At 28.5% G+C, this 9,741-nt stretch overlaps 1 protein-coding gene across 4 annotated transcripts in view; it reads right to left on the reverse strand.

Annotated features, from left to right (window-relative positions):
- LOC116775907 (inositol 1,4,5-trisphosphate receptor) overlaps positions 1-8,142 on the reverse strand; it is a 50,058-nt gene extending 41,916 nt beyond the window's left edge. For all 4 annotated transcript variants that reach the window (XM_061524198.1, XM_061524196.1, XM_061524197.1 and 1 more), the window contains exon 1: positions 7,345-8,142. The gene's annotated coding sequence lies outside the window, so the exon portion shown is untranslated. The remainder of the gene's footprint in view (positions 1-7,344) is intronic.
- Positions 8,143-9,741: the final 1,599 nt, after the last annotated feature.

Consider the following 9,741-nt stretch of genomic DNA (forward strand, 5'->3'; position numbering starts at 1 on the left):
CAAAATAATACATTAAATAATATACAAAATAAACTCACTTCACACAAATATAACCTATTGTTTTGTAATAAAAAGAATTACTGTGATTTTTTACAGGTAGGTAAATAGAATTGTAGTACTTTTTTAATGGTTGTTTAATAGAAGTTGTTGACGTGAACGTCGTCAGTACCAACGTCTTTCATTTAAAATATTCATATAAAAAATTTTATTTTAAGAAATTAATGAGAGTGATACATAAATTCGATATTTGAAAGAAATTTTACTGTATAGTCGACGAATTCTTGCGTGAAGATGGCAAGGCTTGTTACATACAGCTTTTGTGATAATGATATCTGCCCATATGACCTTAATCTTTATAAATTCTGCCATTCTCAATGGTCCTTCTAATTTTTAAAGGACGAAATTATACATATATTAAACAACAATTCCACATAAACCGTGGTTTAATTTAAAAAAAAAAGATGAACAGCTTTGTAACATCCACAATAAGGCTTTTAAGGATTGGATAAAATTGGTATGAGATTTAATTGTCACGTGAATGTGACGTGGATAAGGGTGCAACTCATATTCTATTTAGGTACTTGTCCGAAAAATAATTATATTTATCCAAAATGAAATTTACGTCCAAATACACTACAAATAAAGTTGAGTAATTTTATCTCTGACTTTGCCCTATAGTCAGTTTGTTTTCTTTGTGTATAAATTCATTATACCTAATATTTTTTAATTTATCTATAAGAATCTTCAACACTTTTTCTCTTGTACCAATTGCTGGCCATAAAAAGTATACTCTATAAATGTGAGAAACAATACATAAAGCAATCTTCTTCGTGTTTTCTCCACGAACATTCATAATTCTTTCAATAATACATATAAAATAAGAAAAATATCCGAACTCCAAATATTGGTGGAGAGCTGGGGTTTACGATAACAAAAAAAAATTAAAAAGTCCCCATCGATCCTATGTGTGCTTCAATAATTATTCGAAGTCAAAGAACAACAAAATTTGAGTTTTATTTGTTTTTGAAAACGGTAAGTTTTACCAAAAAAAAAATCTTTAAAGTAATGTGGTGGATCTTAAAGTTCCCTACAAAAATGGTCCTATTACATTTTTTTAAGAGATACCAATCTCGAGATATCTCGATTCTAAGAGACACATTTCCACGGGTAGCGTATAACCGGACTATCAAAAATATTTAGATACACACAAGCAATACATTGACTTTGGAAAATGTTAAACAAATTCAATATAAAAAAACTATTACCAAGTTTAAATAAATATACAGACAATAAGTAACCTGACCTTGACTTTACAAATTATTAAAAACTAGATTTTACCCGCGACTTTGTCCGCTTGGAATTCGGAATTGGGATCAAAGAGAAAAAAAAATCAAATGTATGCAATGTTTAAAAATGGTAGATGTAGCGACTAACCGACAGCGACATCTATCGGCTCTGTCACGTGACTTCATACGCATTACAACTATTGTGAAATGACCCGCAACAGCTACAAGGAGCTCTGGGATAAATTTAAATGATCTATGTCTTATTTTAATCTTTCTCTCATTTCTATTCCATCTTTAGTCTATCTAGTACTACTACTAAATAGTTTGTGCTTGAAAGAGCAGCCAACTTCTATACATCCTCTCAAACTTTCGCAATTATAGTATTGGTAACACGATATGAATTAACACGAAAATACATAATAAAAATTTTAATTATGTCATTCGAAATAGTAACCAGTGGGTACATTACATTCGGGTAACTGTACGTATGGGTGTCTTTTTAAACGTGTGTTCGTGTGTGTCACGATTATGCAGTAACGCGCGATCGATTGGGATGTAATTCTACATTTCTGTCATTATGACTTAGGAGTGACGTAAAGATTGCTTTTAATTACATCAATTAAGGAGTAACGTATTACTAACATTAAACAAATAATAAAGACAAACGCTGAACATAAAACCATTGAAGAGTTTGTATATGTATAAAATTTAAGAGGCAGCCCTTTTCCAACTGACGGATGACGTCAATCGTAACATATTTAAAAAATACTGTTTATTCAACATAATAAAGTTAAATCGACAAACCTGACGTGATTCGTTCAAATATTATATGTAACTGTAATTTTGTAATAAAAAAAAATTTCAAACGAATTCTGAAATAGATCGTTACGTATGAAACTTGAATATAAAACTGTTTGGATCTGTGTTTGTAAAAAACAATGAATGGAATTATAATAACTCAGGCACGAACATGGGAATTGGAACCGAATTTAATTGAGGCGGATTTCGGTACCGCGTTTAGCTATTAAACCAGTAACCTTGTTTACCCAAATACAAGATGACAGTGATAGTTAGTATTTTTATTTGTTAACTACCCTCAAAAATTCTTACGTATTGATCTGTACGCTTAATTCAAGTTTGTCGTGTCAAACAATATACGAAGAACCTCCACTTTTTCAAAAATAAAATTTTACACATTACCATATATGTTAACATAGTATCAATGTCTATGTATTTAAAACTAGGAACTCTCAGTATGCAGTTCGACAATACAAACTTGTAGTAAGGAAGGTCTTTCGATTTAATTTCAGAATCTACCCTCATGTTAGGTGGTGTCAGGTAAGAATATTCTAATAAGAAATAATGTTCATTTTATCTTAATAATTTTTTTACTTACACCTTCACGCGGGAACTGTAACTTTCTTAAGAGTTAGTTAGTTAGTTTCTATTACTTGAAAACTCGTGTGGTTATATCGAAGCTATGTTGAGCTAATACTTAAATTAATATAGTATATCATGTTCCAGCAAATTTATTACGGAGGTGGCAGGTCGAAATCTTGCTCGGGTCGATTTCTTCATTCTATATTTAAAAAAAAATGCTTTAAACTTTTTGCATTGAAGAACGTAAAATACTTCTTTTGTTTTTTATTATTATTCGGAATTTCATAGAAAACGTAACAGACAGATCAAAACTGTCGTTGAGTTCACAGAGCAGGTGGAAATAAAATAAATATAACAGAAGCGATCCACAGACGGACAACAATAAACCAAACAGTCTCATTTTATTAGAGAACGTATATCCAAAACAAACAAGTTACTATTTCAATATAAAAAATCTGTAACAATCACATATTTTGTCTAATTATAACTCATGCCAGTTTGTTTCAATGCTCTCTGCTTTCTAGTGATACGATTCTTTTAAATTTATTACGAGTTAACTGTAATTTAAACTATTAATTTTAAATGAAACTAGTATTATTCGGATTTACTACGCGGATTTTATTATTTAAAAACTACATAATCCCGACGTTTCGGTTACTTTGCAGCAACCGTGATCACGGGCAGACGAGGTATTAATTTTAAGTTTATTTATTTTCTCATTTAAATGATACTATTTAGTTTAATTATTATACATAGATTTGTGTTCTAAACTTTTAATTCTTATTAAAGTTTTTTCGCAACATAATCACGACAGTTACACCAATCGATGGTATATTTTTTTATTTGCAGGGTACTTGGAAGTTTTATATCTTTGAAGCTCCCAAAAATTTCGTATTTTTTTTTAATTCTGTCATTTTTAAATGTTTCCATTAAATTTTCATTTTAATGTGATATTAATTTACAACATGTATACAGTATTTTACTATGAGTTTGCATCGTCGAACTAAACACACACAGTTTTCAGTTTTTTTGTCGTAAAAACTATGACGTGGGGAATTTGTGAATAAAATAACTGTAACTTTCTGTCTTTAATAACAATTATAGGTGCATATTGGGATTTATATAAAACAAATTGATAGTTAAAGATACTCTTCCACTTTTTATGTTATAATAATAATAACGAAATATGCACCATATAACGAAATAAAATACCAATAACGTATACCACCATCACGTATAATTTACTGTTACGAAATACTTTTGGATAGAAATAAAATAGATATCACAGTCATAGAAATAAAAACAAATTGACTAAAACGATTTAACAGCGATAAATTTTGATTAAAAACCATAGAGGATTTATATCTTTCAACTTTCCCGCCCAAACCCAGCACTGACGCGTCTGGACTGTCAAATAAAAAAAATGTTATTACCGGTAGTGAAATATTATTTTTTTTAAATTTGCGAGACTGTTATCCCACTTTGACTTTGACAGCGTGATGGGGTGAATGGACGGATGCTCAGACACAAATATTAAGAAAATCTTTTAATTTATTTATAAATATTTTGTGACATATTTCAAAATAAATATTTTTATGAATTATTTTAATCCTGATGGACATCAATAAAATTTTAAAGAATGATCTGTCGACGTCAAAGTTAACTATGCGATAATTAATAAATTATATTGACATTGGCATACACATAACATTGGCGACATCTATAAGGAAACGTCACTAACCAAAAAGAAGAAGAAGAGTTTGGCATAATATTTTACAATGCCAGTGTTAACGAAGCCATAGCAAAAAAAAGACATATCTATTTATACATATAAAAATATCAAATTATATAACACAAAATATTTAAAATTGTTGTTTAAGTAAGTGTTTTATATGTTTCAACATGATAAAAAAATATACTTTTATATGATAACTTACTTAACATGACTATAAATAAATATGTGACATTCAATTCGTTGCTGGATATGAATGAAGTGTTTCAGATTCCGTTTTATAAATTCCTAGATTTATGTATTCCAACATTGTACAATAATATTATCATTTAATTTATTCTTAACTACATATATATATATACTATTACTGTTTAAAAAATGCCTTATATCTCAACGAAAATGGTTCAAAATAAAACATCATTCAGACTTAGATAACTTCATCTAAATTAAGATGTAATTAACTTGATTCAGTTGTATTAAGCCCAACGGTAGTTTCTCACCCGCCCTCCCTTGAGAGCTTTGGAAATTGGTCCAAAGAGGTGATAATATCATCACAATCTAATTATTAATATATGGAATTTGGAGTGGAACAGTATCAGTAACATCCTTAGTAAATTATGTACATTTTTATGATAACATATTTTAGTACAACTTGCAGAACAGTCTAGAATCTAGATTCATATGCAATCCCTTACTAACTACTTCAATACCGACTTCTTTTATTAAAAATATTTATTGGCAGTAAATTTGCAACTAAATAATGTTATAAACAAATGTTGGTACACAATATATGAATTATATTATACATACCTTGTAAGTCGTGCTATGAAATCATTGTACTTGGTCTAAATCTTTATAATGACTACAACTAACAATGAATAGGAACAAAGGCCGTGAAGGTCTCAGATGTTTATATAGTAGAGGTTCCATTACCATGTGCTCTAGTTGAAACGACTATCTCACCATGAATACTATTGTCTACAGATAAAATTTAAATAAAATACTTACAAACCTTTAACACACACATATATATATATATATATACAATATACAAGACTATTAATAAGGTTTAATATATTAGGTTGATTGCTATGAAAGTTTGTCGCTAGCAGAACCAAGAGCATTAAACCCTGGTTGAGTATTGATATTAAATTTAAAATATTATAGGTATTTACTACGAACCCAAATTTATGGTTCCAAAAACAGAAACTGAAAAATAATATATAGGAAATAACAAAACTAAATTATCATCAATTAATATGAAACGCAATATTTTAAGTATGTTAAAGTCAATATATATGTATAACACGTAGATATATATAGTTTCAAAGTAATATAACCTAAAATAAATTTAAAAAGAAATCTTAAAAACTTTAAACTTTAGTCATAATTGTCGATAAATATGTCATTTTAATACAAAATTTATGAAAAACAGAAACATCATAATTCAAGTCAAATTGGGTCTGAATAAATGCCAAGTTGTGTTGTATGTTTGTTCCATAACAATTAATTAGTGCCGGCTGCAACGCCAGCAATTAGACCGCAGCAACATTGTGTCCACACCGGCCAATTATAATGATAGAACCTATTTATTGCCTTCGGTGACTTTATAATTTGTTAAAAAGTTTTTATATGTATTAAAATTAAGTAACTTTGTCTTCCTATTATGTCATCTATAATTGATTAATTCCATTGTTTTAATTTTTTCATAATATTAAATTTATTTATACTATGAAATAATCTTATAATGGAATTTAAATAAATAAGAAGAATTATTGGTATATAAAATACCATTATATATGAGTTATTAAGTAATTTAAAAGGTAGTCTAGCCAAAAATTTACTTTACATACAAAAAAATATATATATTCTTATGATTTTCATGTAAAATACTTATGTAAATAAAAGTCCAATATAATACAATTCAAAATAAACGATTAATTTTAAGTATTCAATTACCAAAATAAATTTATAATATAAGGTAAAAGATGAGTAATTTTTGCTTATTATTAGGGTGAATAGGCTAACACTGAAATCATGCATTCACCACCTATGACTTTATTTTTATCTTCAGTCAAGCACTATCCATTCGAAATTTAAAAAATAACATAGTATAGCTCAAAAAAGATAAGATGATATAGGGAGAATCGCTTAAGCAGCAGATGAATTTAACAAAGTTAAAAAGTTTTAATATATTAAATTTTTTGAAGATCAAAAATAATTATAACTGTTATTATACCAATTTTATTATATATCATTATAAATTGCACTTGACTAAATACTAAATATAATGTGATCAATCATTTATTTGGTGACCTTAGAAAAACAATTTTGTCATAATATGATTCAAATATATATAGAATATTGCTTTGTGCCTCCATTCCTTAGAAAATTAATAGTATTTGAAATAGTATACAATAACATGTGAAGGCAGATATCAGTTCATGTTTTTAATGATATTTAATAGGTAGGTAGAAATAAACTAACCTCAAAAAACTTTGGTACTTGAATATTAAGGCATAATATTAAAATATAATCAATGTGTAGGGATAATTACAATAATATATGCCGTATAATTATTATATATTTTGTTGTTATTGTTTTAAAGAATTATAAAAAGTAACAACTGTGAAGAAAAGTATATCGCTTTTTTTTCCTATTGTGGTTTACAAGTAATGGTAACGAGATTCTTGTTAGAATCTTTTTGACATTTTTACTAGGAAATCTTATGAACCGGCCTTAGTAACTAAATAAATAAATGAAACTGTTTTATACTTAACACTATATATTCAATGTCATCGATACAAACAAAAAAACTTGATATATGCACAAGTCATATTTAAAATTTAACACTGAATAATTGAATCTACTCAAAACATTGTTTTAAATGTAATACAGCTCTCAGTTATACATCTCTTCAGCAAATAAAAAAAACAAATAGCTCACCCTTATCACACGTCTCGGTCGCACTTATGATGATAACACATAATCACATTAGAACCTTTAAAATATTTTTTAAAGGACTTTTGACAATTTTAAGAAAAATATGTAAACTTTAACTTGCAATAAAACTAGACATACGAATCTCGGGACACGCTCCCTTGTCACTAGAAGGCGCGCCACTGCGCGGGGATACCAGTTTTCAATTTAGTTTACCAGGAAATCTAAATTACCAGAGCAAATATTTTGGAATTTAAGGGACTTAAAAAGCCACTAAATTGTGAATTTTCGGAATATGGGTTAACAAAAATTTAATAAACTCTTTTATTTATAAGTATAGAGGACTGTCTACATTTTTGACAAAATGTGGCACAAGGAAATGAATTCAGTTCACGGAACGATTTCTCATGTGGATAAAAATGATTACGTTGTTCGGATAGGCATTTTTGTGACTTCTTCTCAAGCCGTAACTGACATTCTGGACTCGATGTTATAAACGCTATCATCACAGGCGTTTTCTCATCAATTAATTCTTTAAGCGTGTTGTAAACTGTCCGAGATGGTTTAATTTTCGTTATAGATCGTGGGTTTTGGGTTTTGTAACTTCTTTTGACAGAATTGTAATTTTTCTGTTTCCTTTTAGGAACTCTTCGGTTTACTTTTGTATTGTTGAAGGAATCATTATGGTCTTTGAAACTGTATGAAAACCCTTTCAAATTACTATTACCCATCGTACTGAGATTTAATAATGTTTACAAGAAATTTTGATGGTTTTACTAGATTATTAGGTAGTTTTTAATGTCATTACAGAATTCGCAAAAGACTATATGAATAAAGACGCTTTAAAAAAGTTTGTATTACTTATTAAATTAAAACTTATTTATTTTGCAATATATAACTTTAGACTTATATAAAAAGGCAATATGCGTAGAAAATGTCAAAAAAGGTATTTTTGAACGAATTTATATTTATTTTTTATATGATTAAGGCGGCAAACGAGCAGGCGGCCTACTTGATGGAGGTAATTACCGTCGCCATTGGACAGCCGTAACATAGTTTTGCGGATGAGTTGGCACCCTTAATTGGGGAAGAGGGAGAGGAAAGGGTGGGAAAAGGGAAAGAGCAAACGGCTCTATCACTCATCAGACGAAACGCAGCCATTTAAGACTATTTCAAGCCGGTCTTCTTTTAAAGAGTGGTATTTCTCCAGTTGAATCAGCTCATGTTGGAGCTCTAGTAACTTCACCACAGCTTGGCTATACCACCTTATAAAATTATACCGTATAGAATGATCGAGAATTAACAAAAAAGAAATATAATTTAACCAGCCCGTACTTTCTAAATTGGTTCAGGGGATACAGGAGTACGGGGGTTTTAGATTGGTTAAAAAGAGAAATAGCGGTTGTTTTGGGTTCCCACGAAATTAAGCCTCGCTTCGATTACAAAAAGAAAAACATACCTCCCAACATATGTATACATAGTAATAAATGCTTCAGCGTTTTTTATATATATTTCGGAGAGTTTAAAATCTCTAGGTGTCTACTTTACAAAAAGTGACTTTTTAATTTAATTAGACGAGTTTTTTTTTACCTGCTAATAAAATAACATTATTCGAACAAGTTTCCAAATCTTTTGACTATAATATCTACCAACAAATAGTAACACTTAATATTATATGTATCTTTATAACGTGCCCCTCCCATTTTTTTTATTATTTTCATTAATAAACGTCAGTTCGAAATTTCTGTAAACTTTATTGTAATTGATATTCAATTCGATACATATTCAATTGAAGGATTATAAGATTCGATTCGTCGATAGCAATCGATATAAATAGGTCTATTGAGTATGTATACATCATATATATAGATAATAGATAATCCCTTAGGTTTTTTTAATAAACAGATAAAATGTACGTGCATAATTGACAGTACCAATTATCTTAGTAGCTCTTATAACTTATTGGCAATATATAGCATGTTTATATAAAGCACTTTTAAAAAGATACTAAAGAACATTTTTTTTTTAATTCATTTAATAAGCAAATTAAACGGCTTTTGAAAATTAAGGAGAAATAATGACATCAGGAATTCATTCAAAGCAACAATTTCATTGACGTGAAGTGGGAGAATTTAGAAATAATTGTCTGATAATTAAAATATATTGTCTCGTTTCATCTTTAGAAATATTTCACTCATTACTTCCGCAATATATTAAGCTGGTTATTGTGTTAATCTATATAACCATTTTTTTTATTTATCAAATAACAAAATACGTACGCTACATTGCAATAGCACACGACGAAAATGCATAACGTGAATTTTAAACATGCTGTATAAATAAAAAAATAAGATATACCTAGTAGATATTTAACAACATTATATATAAAGGTTGATGCAAATT

Source organism: Danaus plexippus, chromosome 24 (assembly GCF_018135715.1).
Source record: "Danaus plexippus chromosome 24, MEX_DaPlex, whole genome shotgun sequence".
NCBI classification, from domain to species: domain Eukaryota; kingdom Metazoa; phylum Arthropoda; class Insecta; order Lepidoptera; family Nymphalidae; genus Danaus; species Danaus plexippus.